Source organism: Ptychodera flava, unplaced genomic scaffold, assembly GCF_041260155.1.
Source record: "Ptychodera flava strain L36383 unplaced genomic scaffold, AS_Pfla_20210202 Scaffold_38__1_contigs__length_1544198_pilon, whole genome shotgun sequence".
NCBI classification, from domain to species: Eukaryota; Metazoa; Hemichordata; class Enteropneusta; family Ptychoderidae; genus Ptychodera; species Ptychodera flava.
In genome coordinates, this window is record NW_027248360.1 from 727,642 (window position 1) to 748,250 (window position 20,609).

General features: G+C 39.0%; 1 long non-coding RNA gene across 1 annotated transcript in view; it reads right to left on the reverse strand.

Moving 5' to 3' along the window:
* The window catches only part of LOC139127861 (uncharacterized), a 78,469-nt gene that overhangs the window by 44,325 nt on the left and 13,535 nt on the right, over window positions 1-20,609 (reverse strand). The window contains exon 4 of the long non-coding RNA XR_011551152.1: window positions 8,879-9,023. This is a non-coding gene — a long non-coding RNA (uncharacterized lncRNA). The remainder of the gene's footprint in view (window positions 1-8,878; window positions 9,024-20,609) is intronic.

Consider the following 20,609-nt stretch of genomic DNA (forward strand, 5'->3'; position numbering starts at 1 on the left):
ATAACGAAGAACTCTATTGAACATGTTACATTTTTATTGCTACAGCCTTGAAGGAAACAATTGATGCTACATATGTGACAGAATGTAGGACAAAATATTGCAAAATCGTGAACATTTTTATCGGCAAAGATTTTGGTTTTGGTCCTGGATAAATTACGCATTGGAGGGAAACTATATGTGTGCTTATGTCTTTGTTACGAAGACTGCGTTTTTTTAGATCCCATTTGCCATACATATATGGCCATTGGGAGGTTATATGGTTGAAAAATTCTGTCTGTCTGTCTGTCTGTCTGTCTGTCTGTCTGTCTGTCTGTCTGTATGTATGTATGCATGTATGTGTGTATGTATGTATATATGTATGTATGTATGTATGTATGTATGTATGTATGTCCGTCCCAACGCAAAAACTCAAAAACCGCTGCACGTATTAAGCTGATTTTTGGTGTAGTGATGCCATATATAATGTAGATGTGCCGTTGTTAAAATAAACTTCTTAGTCAATTAGATATGCAAATGAGGTAGAAAAAAGGGCGAAAATGGTCAAAAATCAATAACTCAAAAACTACTCATCTGATCATTGGTTTTTAGGTACCTGAGGCTCAACTCATTCAAACATGTAGATTTGATGTCAATATTTGATGCTTTCTATTTTTAATGAATTTTTTCTTCCTTTGTTTGCCATTTTAGTAAAAAATCTTTATCTCTTTAACAAATAGTTTGATCGCTTTAAAATTTGGCGTGCAGGTACCTTGTGATAATTCAAAATAGAATTCAACAAAATTATGGCCAAATTTGCATTTGGGGGGGGGGCAATTTTGGCCATTTTTGGTTAAAAAATCTTCTTTTAAACTGTGTATGCCATTACTTTCTAATTGGATGTGCAGGTTCCTAGGAGTGACCTGAAGATGACTCGGTGAACTCAAGGCGAACTTTGCAAATTTTGTAGTACTTTTTGCCATGCTTTCAAATTTGGTACACAGTGAAATGTAGTAGGTCATTCATTCAAAGTCAAGTACTGCCTGTGTGAATGAGCAGATTATGATTGCGCTGTTCCTGGCTGAGGTATTATTTATAGGAATGATGCAATGTTAGACGGTAATTGATGTTTTAACTGAATTTGACCTGCATTGTTTGTAACTCTTGTACTGTATAAACCCAATCAATTCATCCAGAAAAAATAATTAATATGATTTTAAATAATTGAATTAATTAGGAAATCAACGAAGCCAAAATAATTTTAGTGTAGAATTATTAGAAAGTTCAACTTTTTTGACAGTTCATAGTGAAATGCTTGCCATCTTGGATGATTAAAACATGTAAAGACAACTTTCTGAATCCCAACTTTGACATATTCTCTACCGTCATGTGTTGTTCTCTGTATGTTATCTAAAAGAAATTGCTCATAATAGTTTGTCATGATAGGTTGGTCAAATAAATAGAGATAGAGAAAGTTCCAATTTCCATTTATGGTCGACTTAGTAAGGATAAAATAAAATTACTTTTTGAGGAAAAAAATAGAGTGGTCAATTAAAAGAGTGGTCAAAGTGATAGGGTTTTTATGGTAAAGCTGGGCTATAAGATTCCTCATGTGCTATTTATAGCAATTATGCAATCTGTGTAAACAGTGCAATGAAAGTGTTACAGGATTCCTTATAATGCTTTTGATGACCTTGAACTTCTTAAGTTGCAAACATTTGTCTCTTCGGTGTGCTTTCTCTGAGTACCTACAGGCTCAACGTATTCAACAGTACTCACTTGCAATAACACAATCGGAACTATTTTGTGATTATACGATGAACAGTAAAAGTCACAGAATATGCTCTCGAAGCATTTAGTAATTATCAATTTTTCTGGTTAAAATATCAAAACTGTGATTATCGAACTAAATGTTAAAGTAGTATGAAAAAATTGTAGTATTTAAAGCCATCTGCTATTCAAAATTGTAAATTATCCGTTTTGACAATTTTTAAGGATATTTCATCTCATTGATACACATTCTTGAAAAAGTCAAGATTAAAGGTCAAAACTTGATGATTGCTGTATTGTTTAGAGGACCTGGAGGCATTTGAAGGTTTTGGGATCATATCTGATTGGTTCTTTACTATTTCAAACAATGTTTGGGGTAATATCTAAATGGTCCCCTAAAAAGATTAAGGGACACATCAGGTGGTCCTCGAAAGTTTCAAGGACTCATGTGCTCGGTCCCTCAAAGTTTCCAGGTCACATAAGGATAGTCCTTGAAAGATTCAGGGACACCTCAGGTTGGTCCCTGAAAGTTTCAAGGACTCATCCGGATTGTCCCTGAATGTTTCAAGGACTCATACGGGTGGTTCTTGAAAGTTTCAAGGTCACATCAGAGTGGTCTGTAAAAGATCCAGGGACATATCAGGGTGGTCCCTGAATGCTTCAATGACTCATCTTGGCGGTCTTTGAAAGTTTCACGGTCACATTAGGATAGTCCTCAAAAGATTCAGGGACACCTCAATTGGTCCCTGAAAGATTCAAGGTCTCATAGACTTAGTCATGTTCACGCTACGATCACAGTTGCTGACATCATTGTCGAGACCGGGAACAGCAGTGTTACTCCACAAGGACCTTGGTAACATACATTAAATTTATCGCCGATATCCAGTATTCCGTTGCTTTCCATGTAGTCCTGTCATTAAATAATTGGGGTAATGGATGTCCTACATTCAGAATCGGTAACCTTTCCCGACGAAGGAATAAGTGCAATGGACAAAATTCATTCGAATGTCGCGTCGTTTACACAATTGACTTGAAACAATGCAGAGTCTCACAACAATGTGACCCGTGACCTTTATTATGTTAATTAGCAAGGACCATATTATTTGGTGTACGATTCGGTGTCTCGCTTAACGAGAAAAGCATCATTGACAACTCTCCAAATTAATCATGAAGACTGTAACATACAACCACAGTATTTTAAACGGTGTGAAAACTTTACAGCATAAAAGAGCAACATGTACCTTACCCGGGACCTTACACAATCGCGCGATGCGCCCTAGGTGTCCCTGTAGATTAAAATGGAATATGCCATCATGCAAATTGTTTATTGTTAAGACCAGCGTCGCGTCGGCTTGCGACAGCATACTTCAACAAGCGAGTACATTGCCATTAATCGTCAAGACGCTCGTTTAAATCGACTGAAGGTTCAGCCACTGCCCAGTTCATCACATTTATGCCAGGGAGAACATGCCTTGTAGATCTCGTCGCGTGATTAATACGCAAAGACGTGTTTCGGCGCTGGCCGACCAGTCACACATCGGAGCCATGAGGATGCCGGGTTAAGCCATTACATAATCTTAACTTCGAGGTGCTGAATATTGACGCTTATGTGCAGGAAGTTGGACCAAATCTTTCCAGTGATTCCTCTGCCTGTCAGCTTTACCAAGTAATGCTTGTGAATGCACAAGCTGATGAGCGAAGGTCACATCAGGAGAGTCCTTGAAAGATTCAGGGTCTCATCTGGGTGGTCCCTGAAAGTTTCAAGGTCTCATCTGGGTGGTCCCTGAAAGTTTCAAGGACTCATCTGGGTGGTCCCTGAAAGTTTCAAGGACTCATCTGGGTGGTCCCTGAAAGTTTCAAGGTCACACCAGGATAGTCCTTGAAAGATTTAGGGTCACATCTGGATGGTCCCTAAAAGTTTCAAGGACTCATCTGGGTGGTCCCTGAAAGTTTCAAGGTCAAGTCAGTGTGGTCTCTAAAAGATTTAGGGTCTCCTCGGAGTGGTCCCTGAAAGCTGCAAAGACATCTCTGCACAGTCCCTAAAAATTCCAGACAAAAACTGTAGGTTCCTGCCGTTAATATTTTAAGGTTTCAACAGACAGATGATATTGATTGCATTTCTTTGCATCTACCAAAATAGTTCATTTCTAATAGAAGGGCTGAAATAAATCAGTGATTTTGTAAAATATTCCAGCATTAATTAGCACACTCACAAGAAAAGGGTAGTTTAATCAATCTACCAGGTCTTATTTCCTTGTATATGAAATAAATCCTTTGAAAGAGAGATCACCAAAAAAACATACACTACAGCAGAACTGATTTGGGTAGAGGTAGAAGGCCATTTTCCCATCGAAAATTTAAAATTTTATCATGCATCGTTTGGTGAGAACAGTAAATGCCTACAAATCTACCTTGGAAAGGGAATTTGTATTTTGACTTTAACTAAACAAAATTGACAAACCAGTTTCGTTTAATACGTTCTCTTTTCCTGAGCAGGCGAAAAGCTAGACAAAAATGTAAAATTTGTTCGAGATGTATTTGGAGATTGTGCAATTATCAATAATTTATGAAATTTGCCCCCGCCTTCAAACAAAACACTGTTAGATTGATGATTTTTAAATAGATTATAACAAAATGCTCAAGATCTTATAATCACAAAATAGTTCCAATTGTGTTTAATGTTAATTTGATAGTTTTAATGTGCTTGATTAATAGGATGAAAATACTGATAAAGATAACCAGCTGAAGATTCTTTATAAACTGACAGATATGCTGTTTTTATGACTTAATCTTGATAAGCAAAGCATGTTTACTTTAATTAGAATGTAATTAACTCTTGTTTATATTATTATAAGCAGTAGAATCAAGTTGAACAAACTGATATTGATAGGTTGGTCGGCTGTTGGAGGTTAAAAGCTGTAAAAATAAATGTATGTATGTATGCATGTCTATCTGTCTGTCTGTCTGTCTGTATGTATGTATGCATGAATGTATATATGTATGCATGTATGTATGTATTAGTTAGTATGTGCGGATGTATGTCCGTCCACATTAAAAACTCCTAAACCGCAGCACCTACCATCTTAGTATTTGGTGGACAGGTGCACCCAGGGGTGGAGATGTGAATTTGTTCAAATGAGCCTGTCAAAGTCAAAAATACGCAAATGAGGGGGGAAAAAGGAAAATCCTGCAAATTGCTAAAACTCTGTAACCACTGGCCAGATTTGGTTGAAACTTGGTATGCAGGCTGTTTATAGTGACTTTAGTTACATTTCTTCAAATTGTGGTGAAATTTTGAAAGTTGTTTTTTTTGGGCAATTTTCCTGTTTTTGGTCAAAAAAATCTTTTCTGAAAGCGCTCATCCCATTGCATTGAAAACTTTTATGTATGATCCTAGGGTTGGCCTTTGTCAGATATGTTCAAATGTGGTGAAATTTTCATATTTGTATTTTTGGGCAATTTCTCACATTTTTTGGCAAAAACTAATTTTCTCCTAAAGTATTTGTTGGATTTTTTAAACATGATAGTCTTGATCGTAGGGTTGTTTTCTGTCAGATGTGTAAAAGTCATTATGAGGTGGAGCATTTCATATTGCTGATTAATTCATAAAACAGATTAATTTGGACCTGCAATGGAATTTCTCAGTAATCAACCTGCAAGTATGCAATGTCATGTGTGTACTAGTACTTAATATGTCTGTAAAATGGGAGCACAGTGTCATTGACACTATTTTTCAATGCGTATCGGATTACGCAAACCCCAATTTACTTTTCGTACTGCAGGGTAATTATGCGTGAAATACGCATAATTTTTGCGTTACCGAAGCTCTGGTCGTATTGTATATTGAAATTTCGATGTAAATGACATGCAACTGGCAGCAATGTAAGTGTACATAACACATATGTAGATGAATACTGAAAAGACTAGATTTAATACAAACAGCAAAATACTATAGAAATAACGGGCGACGCGCTGACCATTAACGTTTATTTGTGGGCAAGGGCGAGAGGAAAGCCAAAAATTAACGGGCGAGGCTTGCCGAGCCCGTTCCTCGAGCCCGCGCCCATAAATAAACGTTAATGGTCAGTGCGGAGTCTGTTATTTCCATTATATTATCAACTAACCGGAGAAAACCGTCAAAATTTGCGAAAATTTTCGGAGCGAACGACAACTGGGCCCCGGACTGAGCAATACGCGACGCATTGTCACGCGCGCTGTAAAATATTGGCAAATCTGGAAATATTTTCCAGAAAAAAGTATCTCAACCTGGCCCACAAGTGCTCCATTTTATTTTGTGATTGATTATGATTTACGTTTGAGCTGTAAAGTTACGATACTTTGAGTTGTTAATCTTATTATTCATATTCACGGGCATATAAACAGACCATTACTGTGTATTTGTGGTCAGTCATGTGGTTCAGCTCGACCAATCAAAATGCGACTGGCAGGGTATGGTAATATAATGAAAAGTATCAAACGTTTTGTTTGTAATGCTGTTTGCTTAATGGTGTACGATTAGAAAATGTGTAGTGTTATGTAGGTAATTCTCCTCCATGACCTTGAGTTTAATTGCTCAAGTTTAGAACTTTCTAGAAGGTCATGTTTAAAACAAGTTAAGATATTTTCAAAACAGTAATTCGTATAAATAGAAATTCTTGACCGTTAATGCGTTCTTTGGATAGAATCATTTTAGTATAAATATCAGACGGTATAGATTTTTACAATAGACTATTTGGGATCATGTCAGTGTTTACTTCAGAACTACTTTAAAACCTTCACACTTACGCTGGATTTGCGCTGTAAAACGTAAACTCTGCATGGTTCGGACCAACCTCAAGCCTGCAAGCCAAAGAAGGACTTCCTCGACTATCAGTGTGTCTGAACTCAACTCTGTGGAGAGTAATTTAGGAGATCTGTGCCGTCCCGGCTAAGATAAGTTGCCTGTAATATTTTTACAGTTTCTACTTACCAAAGACCCTGTCACATCTCGACGATTTAGCTCGCTTATGCCAACGTATGGCAAATTTGGCGAATACGCTGGACGTACGTCGAATACGTTATGGGTAAGTTTTGTATGAGTTAAGAGCACGCTGAAGTACACTGTTTATACGTCGTAGTAACGATCGTGAGCTCATGACTGTCAGTGTAAAGTGTTGATTTTTGGCCAACATTTGTCTACACGACCGGTCGCGAGGTTGTAGTTTTCAGGTTTTTGACTTTTTTCAGTAATTTCTTTCAATGACCGGTCAATAGGGAACCCCTTTACCGTTTATTTATGAAAATAAGTTGTGTACCTTTCTGTTTATTTCCGAATTCATGAATTTTTAAGCGTCCACTAGTTTTACGGACGACATCGTGACACTGTGTCTGTGATCTTCAACTTTTTTTCTTATTTTACTGCGTGTGGGACGGCTGTGGTGTTGACTTAATCAATTAATCCGCTGGTACGGACAGCTGATTAGCAAGTTGGCAATGTTTTCTGAGCAATTACAGTGGTGTATACACAAGTTGGAGAGGAGATAAGGACTTGTCGGTAATATATAAAGCAGTCATCCGGTGTGGAATTGAACTCTTTATTTGAAATATCACAGTCAAAATTAATAAAATCAAATAAGGTAAACCGTTACACAAAAAACTCTCCCTCCCCACCCTAGGGGACTGATTTTTCCCCTGTAGTACGGTATGTATGTATGTATGTATGTATGTATGTATGTATGTATGTATGTATGTATGTATGTATGTATGTATGTATGTATGTTGTTTGTATGTATGTATGTATGTATGTATGTATGTATGTATGTACGTATGTATCAAACCACCTTAACCGCAGCCCCTACTGACTTAGTTGTACAGGTGCACTTAGGGTTGGAGATGTGCATTTATTTAAATGAACATATCAGTGTTATAAATATTGCAAATGAAGGGGAAAAGGACAAAACCTGCAAATTGCTAAAACTCTCTAATCATTGGTCAGATTGGGTTGAAACTTGGTATACAGGTTCGTTTATGTTTTCTAGATTAGTTGTGTAAAAATTTGGATGAAATTTGCATTTTAATGGGGGGGGTAATATTTTCAGTTTTTAGTCAATAAATCTGCTCTGAAACCGCCCGTCCGATTGCTTCGAAAGTTGGTAATAATGTTCTTAGGGATGACCACGGTCAAGTTTCTACAATTGTATAGAAAGTTTCACATTTGTAATTTTGGAGCAATTTTCCAAATTTCAAGTCAAACATTTTTTATTCTAAGACTATTGATCTTAAGGCATTGATATTTGGTATAGAGGGTTCCAAGGATCAGGATAACTAAGTATATTTACAAAAAGTGTTATCTGTATAGTCAGTAATCTTTACTGCTTAATCCAAGAACGCCAGTTACTAATCACTTGCTCTTACATATGTAGATATAAATATGTAATTTTTTTTCTGAAAAAAGTGCTTGGAAATTTGGTTTGAAAGGTTTGTCATATTGTATATTATGGAATTGTTTGTCTGTGTAAGTCATGTAATGGCTTCTATGCAAGTCCCTGGTTTTGATGCTTTAACAGCCCAGAGTGATTTGCATGCAGCCACGGGGCATCAAAACGTACAATAATTTTGTGATAAAATACCCCTTTGCCAAAATTTTCGTAATAGTAGGACCTGTCTTTTTATTTATTTCCAACTTCAGAAATTTGAGCGATGTATTCATTCCTATGATTTTTGTCCGGTGTAGGATAGCGAGGATGTTTTGTTCTAGTGCTTCATGAACTCTATAGTTTGTGAAAGGGTCGCTGTCAGAAAATTGTCGCAACATAGCTTGGTTATTGGATCTAGTGGTTTATACATTTATGCCTTCGCTATATGACTTGGTGTTGTACGTTGTGAGTTCGAATCTCATCGACAATTTACCGAATTCTCTCAGATGGATTCCAGAATGAAGAGTGTTTGCTGTTTTGATTGGATTTTCCTCAGTAGTTTCACCAGTAAAAATGTTCTCTAGGCACCATAACAATTACCATGGAAACCTGTGACTAACCTAAGATTAATGACAAATTATCTAGAAGGTTGACGCCACCAGATGAATACCGTTTCCTTATAATCAAACTCTCAAAATGCTTTTATGGCTTCCTCCTATGACAAAACATTCTCTTACCACTCACACTCCACTCTCCTTTCCATACTTCCTTTGCATGATCAATGTCTTCTTCAGCACCTTCCTTACTTATTGGAATAATCTCATCCAGTGCTTTTGTCAGATCCGTCACTAAAATGTATATGCATCTATAAGAAAGGAACACCTGGAATATGATCAAAAGAAATAATTACTACAAAATGAAAATTCAAGATAAATCTTTACATTTGGTTATCTTATTCAATCATGTGAGGGATGCAACATTCAAGTACATAGCATGACTTGTTTTTGTGTATATTGGGTTCCATTGACTGAAGTTACAAGCTATCACTACCAAAGTAGTGGTAAAAAAAACCCGAATGACATTCTTTATCTTGTCATGATCATAAATTCTGTTTAGTTTTACTGAAAAAAAACTAGCACGGTAATGCAGCTTAAAAACAATCTTTATTTGTATGAAGCTGATATTCATGCAGTCTTTGCGCAAGGACGTAAACATTTTGCACATGTATGTATTGATGAAATTCAGTATAAATAATTCTAGGATATGCAATTATAACACTATATTGATGCAAGAATTTTTGAAAGTAGATTATTCATGGCAAACATGGAGATGTTGTTTCAAAATTTGACAGTGACTGTTTGTCAATTGATCGGGATAGAATTGACTCGCATAACATCTTTATAGTTATTTATGTAAAGCGCATTGAGATATTTAAATATGTAATGCGCTATATAAGAAATAAAGATTATGATTATTATGATTATTATAGTTCTCACAATATTTTTTTAAATAATACAACAGACTGTAATAGCCAAGCAAGTCTCATAGAAAACATGGGAAAATGTATGAAATTTTAGAAGTAAAACACTCTTCCTGGCGTCGCCATCAAGGCCATTGAGATGAGTTCTGGGTGGCTTGAAAACGAGAATAATACAGACAGCACTACATCATGTACAAGCAGCTGCTCACAGAAATAAAGCAATGAGCGACTTGCCCGGCCAGCGAGAGAGCGGCGGACCAGACTAAGCCGTTATCAAATACATCTTTGCTAAGGTGCTCTTAGATCCAGAACGAATACCAGCCTTGCTGGCCTGACGCGTTGACATGCTACTGAGTAATCTACAATACATCACTAACCTGCCCAATCACATAACGCCCTCGGTGCCATTGCCATAGCCTTTGTGTTTACATGTTGACTTTCGACAGTAAAACCATTGCAGTCAGAATTGACTTATTCTGTTATATTGTGATTTTCTTGCCAGGTTAATCGATATTTTTTCTGTTGTAGGATAAAGTTATAATACTTTGGAATTGCTTTAATGCCGGGGCAAGTGCACAGCAGGATAGCAATGGGCCCCTTCACTTGGTGTATATGGGGGTATCTACAAGTGATACAATAAGTACGGAAGTAAGTTTCTTGGCCAAGTTTCAGTAAATCCTATGGCTGATCGCCGCTTGAATGTTTGAATCGTTTTTGGTCGGTTTGGGTCGAAACGCCCTTTTTGCAAAGGATAGAAGCGGTGATCGAAAATGTAAAATGTGTTGAAGAAAGCAGGCTACCCAACGGCCTTCCCTTCCAGAGGAGGACACCATAGAAAAGGGAAAGCGATGCCTGTTGTGCATGGTGGCAAGCGACCAGAGCAAAGACTTCCACTGCTCGCCGCTCATCCGAGAGGCTATCGAGCAAAAAGCCGGAGATCGTCAGCAAACACTACGTCATCTACGAGATAATTCAATGCCTGTGTAAGTGAGAACATTGTCAAGAACCTTGTTTCTTTAGCTTGCAAGGGCATGGGCTGCTTGCCGCTGATGGGCAGCACTAATAAGGTGTCAGGACTGAGCGATGATTTCCTCCTTAGAACTGAGCTGAATTAGCTTGTGGGGGCTTGGCTCAAACTTGGGGGTCCTTTCTTGCTGTAGACGGTGTTGGCCTGCTAACAGAAAAAAACACTTCTACCTAAAAATAAGGGCAAAAATAATCTTTGTACTACCGCAGATGGAAATGACCTTGCCTTGCGGAAAACGCAGTGGAGGCCAGGAAACCCTAGCAGTAAAGACCATTGAAACACTGCCTGTAGAGCGTTCGGAAATCGCGAAATGAAGAATTTTACATTCACAAAGAAAGAGAAGGGCCCCAGTTGAGTGGAATGAGAATAAATTAGCTGAGATCAGCCAGCAGAAAAAGCAAGAGAAAAAGTCCCGCATGGCTGCTTTTCTGTTAGCAGGCCAACACCTCTAGAGAAGGGACCTGAGGCACCGCAGGCTGCATGCCCTCAGATTTGGTACAATGATTGTTACATAATCGTAGAGATGGCAAGGTTTGCTTTGACACCCCTGGGCTTGTACTACACACATTGCAAGCACACATGTCCTCCAGCCCATCCAACTGCCATATCGAATGTTGTAAGCCACGCCACAAGGGCCTCCTTCTCCTGCTCCGCAGCATTCTCCTAACAAAACAAAACAATTTATACACTACTGCCTGTGGGACGGCAGGGGTAATTACGACTTTAAGATTTTATATTTGCATATTTGTACATGATGGATACCAAAACCTTCGTCATCACTTTGTAAGGTGGGGCTTTGTTGGCAGGACTGACTGATGTCTACTCGATGAGCATGAAAAAAATACTGAAGACAGATTTTAGCAACCTTGGAAACCTTAAAACATAGTCCGTAAACTGAGAGGGGCTCTAGCAGCAGCTGTTGTGTCAAAAGACCTGCTTGAGCAATGGAATTTTGTTCCAAAGGACCCACTCTTTGAATGCGAATCATTGCAGAGGCAGCCTTTATGGCAATTTTCAGTGCGATTCTCAACATGACCTTTCACCAGCAGTAATGTGCTTGCAAAGAAACTGTCAGGCCAGAAGAGAGCCTCCAAAGTGGTGAGAGGAAGGCATGATAGGGCGATAGAGAAATTCAATCAAGACAGAGAGGCGTATATAAAGCAGACCCCTCACTAACAACGTGTAGTTTATAAAATTCTATAGAAAACTATAGAAGTCTAAAGAATTGTATAGAAAATTGGTAGACATTTGATTCTATAGAAATTCATGAAAGGTTTCCACAGAATTCTATGTTACTTCTATTTACATTTATAAATCTTTAATGTCTATAGAGATTCAATTATTATTGATTTTCACAGAAAATTTTCTATAGAAATTTGAGGTTCCAAGCGTTGTTGGCCATGCCATGGTACTCTACGGAGTCTCCGTCAAGTAGCTTCTGGCATACACGGCAAGTTGTGGTGGAGCTGTTTGCCTGCAATTCCTTTTGGGCTACCTTCAAGGTACGGCTTGAGGCAGCCATTAAGGATTATTTGCGCGCTAGTTGCGCAGTGTATCTGACTGCTCTCGCAGTTAAATTTCATATTTGCGCAACTTGAGTCTCAGTCATTTCGATCGGCGCCGCGCGGATTTTACTTTAGCTTTTCGAGTTTAGTGCCTGTTGGCGGCGCAGTTGCCACCAACTTTCATTGTACGTTTTAACCACGTATGTACGGCGCGGCGCCTATCGGACGAAATTGCCAAGGGAGTCGCTAGCTAGCGTACTTCTCCGCCGTTATTTAGTGAATCAATGCGGTACATGTTGCCTTGCGTACCATGCAGTGTGCTCAAGCCGGCAACACACAGCATCTAGCTGAGCATCATACTGATGTGTACAAGGGCTACAGTACATGTACACGGAGTGTGCCGATTTAACCTTAATGCGAAGTATTCTATAAGAAGGATTTTGATTCTGTAAACTATTCTCAAATTGTTTACATGCTATGGTTGTTCTTGCTTCGGCCGGTCTCGCTCATTGTAGTGAGCTAGCTTCATGTTGAGAATGAGACACTACATGTAGGTGCTTTTCTTATCATCCACTTTCATGTTTATTGAGTATAATTTATGTACTCAAATGTCAAAATTAGCGATCGAGGAAGGTGATGAAAAACAAAAGCAAGAAGTACTCAGCTTGCCAATGTGATGATTTTGATACTCGCGCCACTGCGACGGCAGGCGACCTCATGTAACCTTGGAGCGCTCTCCCCTAACTATGTGTTAATCGTGGGATACATACGACGGGCTAGGTAATTTTTCGCAATCATTGCAATTTACTGTATTTTATAACTATTATATGGCCATTTTGTGATTTTTGATATTTTAGACTGCTTTAATTACGTTTTCATTCGTGTGTTATAACAGGCGAAATATTGTGTGGAGGATTACTTTCCTCAAATGTGTAGGGCTACAAGCAATGATTAGTTATTTTTGTCAGTTAAGCGCCGCACATACGTACCTCAATAAATAAGCATATATATATATATATATATATATATATATATATATATATATATATATATATATATATATATATATATATATATATATATATATATATATATAATATATATGAGTATCTCACGGCGCCTTAAAACGACTAAGATGAAGTTCAAAGTGTCGCGACAGATAATTAAGTGATCCCGAATCCACTGGTACATGGTAGAGGACGTTTTTTGACTTCATTGCAGACGACAGTTGGAATACTTCACTTACCACGAAGTCAGTAACACGGTAACTTGCGAGTGAGTATCGATATATTCACCGAATTCTCGAAACATTTGTGAGGTATGTCGACGTCATTCATTATTTTTGCCAAATTTACACGTTTGAGATCGTTTAGTAGTAGTTGATTTGCACCTTTCGTAGCATATAATGGCACATCATCTGCTAGAATTCAGTCAAGCAGTTTGTAGTAGAATCGGACATACCCACGTACTACAACATCGTGACATTACTGTTAGTTAGGCATAGTCCACCAGCTGGAGGCCACCAGCTTATGATGAACAAGTAGTTGTCAAACTAAATTTCTGTCGCTTGCAGACAATCAATTTTTGTAGTTACATAGAGTAACTAGGATTTGAGTGGCTGTTTTAGCACTGTTTGTGTTATTTTTTAATCACTCCATCTTTTTGTGCCAATGTTATTTCTGATTGATCTGTTTAATTGTAGAACCGGTAGAAGATCTAGTGCCAAAGATGATTTTGCTGTTGGAAAAAATGTCCAGACAAAGGATGGAAGAAGGAGTACCTCCAGCGACATAATAGGAAAGATACACACATGTTGCTGCTACCGTTACTGTGTTTGTCTGCATCTGCAGCATTTTGAAATTGAAAATAAAAAAAATATTAATGGGACAATAGCTATAACTTTGATAAAACCTTAATCGTTTTTAATCTGTGTGTCAACCACAGTTTCTTCTCAAGCATGTTCAACACTCATATTCCGCTTGAATATGAGTCAAGTCACTTGGACCCAAGTTCAGAGAACCTCGCAGGATCAACTGGAACCATAATTTTAAGATCATTATGGACTCCGTTGAAGAATATGCCAGGAAATGGGCTAAAAGGGAGGATGTAGAGCTGGACACACTGTCAGAATGGGTCAAATCTGTGAGGAAAATAGTGCGTGGCCGTATTGGTCGACTAAGATCACATGTTTGCAGAAGACCCTATTCTGTATTTAAAGATCCTGATGCTGTTAAGTGTTTGAATGATATCCATGACAAATATGTTGTCGTCCCTGCTGATAAAGCTGCCAATACATTGTATTTGTCTGTAAGAAGTATTATTTTGAATGTCTTATAGACGAACTTGGTGTAACTAAGACCTCCACCAACTCCACTTACAGACAATCAATGTTCAACAAATCTGAAATTTTGGCAAACCATAAGTCATTCAGGGGTTTCATTAAGAGCCGGCAGCCGGCGAAATTGACCGGTTACTCTCACGATTTCGCCGGCTACTTTTTTGGAAAATTTTGAGTCTTTAATCGCTAAATATGTCTTACCTTCTGAAATGGTTCGGACAAGTATCACAAGCTGCGCTATCAAACTATTCAACAGGTTTTATTTGAAACAATTTTTTATAGTAGACGAGTGACTACAACGATCGCGTGCAGCACAGTCTCGCCATACTGCCTGAATAAAAATCGGAATTGCAACGGACGATTCTATTGGCTACCTGAATTGCTGACACCTATTGTAGTGCCTTTATGTTCGCCAATGAAAACGTGCGTACTACACCTGTCGGCAGTCATAAGCTCAACTCAAAATAGCCGATAAACAACTGAAGAAGCGATCACAAGGTCAAGCTTCGCTGTACGATCGTTGGTTTTAAAGTGCACCAAAGAACAAGAGAAGGATAATTACGTGGATTTAAACTGTTTTCGAAGGCAATTGTCTGATTTTTTGTCACGAAAAATATTCCCGATTTTACAGTTCGAATTTTAGTAGGTCGACGTGCGTTGTTGCACTGTCGTAGCCGTAAATGTGAACGTATACCGGTATATAACCAGCTGGAGGTATGATATGTAAGCCTACTGCTTTTCGGTCTATCCACGCCAATAAGAACTCGTCTAGAGTGGTTGAAAATACCAGCACACCTCTGAACTCACTTCAAAAACGATCGTCAGGTTAAATCTATATGTGAGCTTCTGAACGTACAATTTTTCATATCCTATAGGCCTATCAAGGTTCTTACTTTACAAACACATAAGCTTACAGGCCTGTCAAATAACCTTGAAGATCTTGGTTTCTATTTGGGAAGTATGGTCATTGTTGTCATTTTTAATTATTATTAACAAAATAAATTATCCTATATAATCTCCCTAGAGGTATAAAAGTTCTTCGTTTACAGATTTTCATACCCAACATCAGGGTTCTTAAAGGGATAGTATCGGCAACTTTTGACCATTTTTTCCGACCGACTACATGATAAAAACCCAGCTAGATTATATCTATCCCTTCCTAATTGTCGATTGACAAGGAAATAAGTCGAAACTAACACCCGATTGTGAATAACGAACGGTAATAAAACCGAAGTTCGCGGCGCTTGTGTTTACAAAATGTTAGGCGATCACGTGGTATGGAGCCCAAAGAGTGATGATATCACTAGCCACGCGAGAGCGGGATTTCCGATGGAGACGGAGAGAGTCATATTTATATCCAACTTACGCACATGTGTATCTGTTTTGATTGTGATGTACGTCCACTGTTCGTTTGAATCTGGAGTGCTATTTGTTCAAACTCTTTTTTCTGTTGCTTGAGTATGAGAATGCTTTTTACGTTTCAAGTGGTGATGCATTAGGTCAGAGTAAAAATGAGGTAATTTAGGCCCGGTGCATTAGCCGGACCCGGCATCGGCAGTCGATGCATCGCCCGAGCCAGCGCCAGGGCCCGAAACGACTGTCACCGCGTCAAAAAGCCCGAAACGTCGAGCATTTTCCCACCAACTATTCATTACAAAAGTTTAAAACTAGTGCATTCATAATTCGGTCAGTTTGCTTTGTTGTTTATCGGCGAACAAGTCAACTAGTTCAATGTAAAGGTGACGATGCGATGCTGTACTTAAGTTAACTGGACTGGGAACGGCTTACACTCGGTCCCACGGACACCAGTTGTGTAGGTACGTTTGACGTTGACCTACATGATCCGCAGGAATTACTGCTGAAATCACTTTTGCATTCAAAACGTAAAAACAAAGACCCTGCCGCCAGCACGTCTGATTCTCTGGTTTATTTACTGGTTTACTAGACTTGGTTCAAGTGTGTGATTTGTGAATTAACGTGTGAGTTGGGTGAACGCTTGGAATGCGATGATTTGTGTTCTGTTTTCATGTGAAACGTGTGAGTAGGATTATGTGAACGCGTTGAGTGGGGTGAACGCGATACAGGGGAGTTTCACCCGGCACAAGCTAACTCACTACTGCTATAGCTGCACAGACTAAATAAAAACGCGTTCGATCGCTACGAAAATCTGACCTGGGCTGCCAAATTTTACACGAGGAACTTTTGGAAAGTACACCGACTTGAACAAGTCTCTGGTTTACCTTCGTCCTGTGACACCCTAATGGCTGAAACGGAGATTTAGGAGTGGGAAGGCAATCTTCCCGAGCAGGATTTGATTGTCGTGCATGGACATCTTACTGCGTGGTGGGGATAAAGTTACTGGCGATTTTCTCGTCACTCAAAGAGGTGGCGAAAAGTTCCGTTTCAGCTTGCTGTGGGTCCATAGCTGTGGTGTTTTCGGACGGAATTTCTGACTTTTACGTGCTGGTTTAGACTTTTACGTTTTTAACCCCGCTACCACAGCGGGGTTAATAACGTAAAAGTCAAAACGTTAACCAGCGTGTAAAAGTCAGAAATCCCGTCCGAAAACACCACAGCTATGGACACACAGCTACGTTTCAGCGATCATGGGTTACGAAATGTATGGCAACGCTTTGTATCGTGTGAAGCATTAGATATCTCTCCGAAGAAAAAAGACGAATTGTATGGCGATGACGAATATGGCGATAGTGCACAAGATGTCCAACCAGTGCCGTCGCACGAGGTGTGAGCAGCCGATGGTCATGTGAGTAGGATAACGCGTTCAGTGGGGTGACACGAGGTGTGAGGTCAGTTGGGGAATGGACTTTTAAAAAACTAACGCCAGTAGCCTACGAAAAATTCAACGATGAGAATATTGCTTATTGTGATGAATATGTGATTTTTTTCTGAACAACACCCAAACAAAATCCGGTTCTTTGACTTCCAGTTCTTGCATATTTCACAAAGTCCTAGTCAATGTTTTCGAGCCATGCTTCTCGTTATTTCTCCCGCGGCGTGTCGATATTCTGTTCGGGTAAATCCTAGCTGTTCATCGTCGCACAATTTTACAATTTTCCAAAGATGAACGACAGAATGGCCGCCGGCCGCGCCAGTCGACAGGACCACAATGTCTGAACAACGTCTGAGAAATGGGTTGATCTTGAAATTTTGAGGTCAAAATTGGAGGCGTGATTTAACAGAATTGCTTTGGCGGTGAACTTCGCTATTTCGCGCGACGATCTTTTGAGTTTGGCGGGTTGATGTTTTCACTTGACAAGTTGAGCGACAGCTGGGAATATCTTGCGGTAAGACGCGCTCGCGGCTGGGCCTTTGTTTTGACGTGACGTTTTGAACACATCAGTGATTTCAGCAGTATTTTTGAGCAAAATTTTGGTGGTACTTGTAGTTGAGTCATTACATTTGCTAACTCTAGTTACGTTTCCTAAATATCAAACCAATAAATTTAAACGTGCCACGTTGTTTCTTCTACAGCGACCACAACAAGTACAGTGAGCAGTGACAGTTCGCGAGCTCGGACGCGGGCCCGGGTCACACCATCAATGATCGTTCAGTGTAAAGCCGTCTGCGATGTGTACGGGCTGTTTCATCTGCTTATTTTCCTGAAAGAGTGTTTGGATTTTGGCTAATCACTCTGAAAGGCGCTTTCGTACTCTAGACATTTCCATCGTCAGTATTGCCTATTTCAGTCTATTTTTAAATGCATGTTTATTGTTTGTTTGGTTTTTTTTGGGGGGGGCATTCTTATAAAAATTTCCTTCCGTCGCGAGCATCACCACTGAATATGACAACATGCAACACAAGTGTACATGCATGGTTACAGAAATAAGATTTTTCGCAAATGAAAAACAGACAATATAACTGCAAACTATAAGTCATGCGAAGAATTTATCCACATAAGTGACCAAATTTTACCCAGTTACCCGCAACTCAGTTTGGTCTCTCACGTTTGTAAATTTTCAGTGATTTTCGTAACTGCGTAATGTTCAATGGTCATGGCAGTGAAGGCTACTGTAAACATTTTACATCGCATAGCCACACAGTGGTGGACATGTGAATATGCTTCCTTGTTTAGACATGATAAGGATCGGATATTGCCAAACTGTCAGTTATATTCCCAGCTGTACATTGTTCGGTCGACCCACTGTACTGGTCGCTTGCGCTGCGCGCTGTAGTGTGGACGCCATGTTGAACCAGAGTTGAACTGTGCGGTACTTCTCTTGCACATGCGTACAAAGTCGATTACGTTGCATTCCGTGTGTCAACATCGTTGAATTTCTCTCCGTCAAGAAATTCACTTCGTCAACATTCTTTATCACGAGGAATTGATACACGTTACGTACTGAGGTCAATTAGTAGGTGATTCTTCATGATTCACTATGCTTATTCATGTGAATAGTTCGCGACGTGCAACAAAAATAGTGAAAATATTCTCAAAAGTTACAGCTACTATCCCTTTAATGCATATGAAAAGTTTCTCGTTTTCTGTGTTGAAAATATCAGTCTCATCCAGGATGGCATCAACAGGGGGATTTCCCCCTTGACAAGAAAATTTAGGGGTGATTTCACCAGTTTATGTGTTCTACTTGTATCTCTAAGGTGTGATTGGCACCATTTCATGGGGGGCTGGTCCCCCCCCCCCTTGATAAATTAATTTGGGTGTCAACATGTCGACAGAGGAGGAATCTCCCATCCCCCTGTCTAGATGAAACACTGTATGATATCGTCTGCAGTATCAAATTTATATCATTAATAATAATGAATTATTATAGGTTATCTCAGAAAGCATATACAGGTATATATACATATACAGATATAGGTTCTTAACATACCGATTTTCATATCATACATCAAGGTACTTTACTGAGCAATATTGTCAACTTATTTCTAGACTTTAGTTTTCTTTGTTCAAAATATAGTCAACATTACCACATTTTATCATTTTTAATTATGAATTATCATATTTAATCTCCCAGGAAAATGGCTTTTATGATATGAACACAAATTGTTGTCCTCGAACACTGCTGACAATACTTTCTGAAAATACTAGAATTTGACGTGACTGTGAGCTGTAAAAAGTGAATTTTTAGCTGATTTTCCAGGGCTTCCGGCCTTCGGCCGGGAGAGGGAACACCTCCTGGAACACTGCTGACAATACTTTCTGAATATACTTGAATTTCAAGTGACTGTGAGCTGTAAAAAGTGAATTTTTAGCTGATTTTCCAGGGCTTCCGGCCTTCGGCCGGGAGGGGGAACACCTCCTGGAAGACTGCTGACAATACTTTCTGAATATACTTGAATTTCAGTGACTGTGAGCTGTAAAAAGTAATTTTTTAGCTGATTTTCCAGGGCTGATTTTCCAGGGCTTCAGGCCTTCGGCCGGGAGGGGGAACACCTCCCTGAACACTGCTGACAATACTTTCTGAATATACTTGGCTTTCAAGTGACTGTGAGCTGTAAAAAGTAAATTTATTAGCTGATTTTCCAGGGCTTCCGGCCTTCGCCGGGAGGGGAATACCCGCTCCCGGACCCTCCCCCACAACCGTTTTGTGGTCGTGGCAGGTGCAAGCCGCCTACTTTTTATTTGGCCCCTACTTCAAAAGTTAGTGAAACCCCTGTCATTCATGGATAATTTTAATATTACAACAAAGGATGACCATAATAAGTTGCCTAGCTTATACTGGATACCAAAGCTCCACAAAACACCTTACAAAGCTAGGTTTATCGCAGGATCTTCAAAATGTTCAACAACAGAGTTATCGAAGATACTGACTTCTGTTCTTTGTACTGTTAAACGGGGACTTCAAGCATACTGTGATGTTGGCTTTTCTCGGAGTGGTATAAATCAAATGTGGATATTAAAAAATTCGAAGGAACTCTTGGAAAATTTGAAATCAAGATCTGTTTCAAAAATAACATCTATTAAAACTTTCGATTTTTCCACATTGTATACCACAATACCACATGATAAATTGAAAGAACGCTTGAAAAACATCATCAACCAAGCATTTTTCTACAAAAACGGTTCACGCCGTTACAAATATGTGGTATTAGGGTATAATTCTACATATTTTGTTAAAAATATTACTAACGCTAAAGT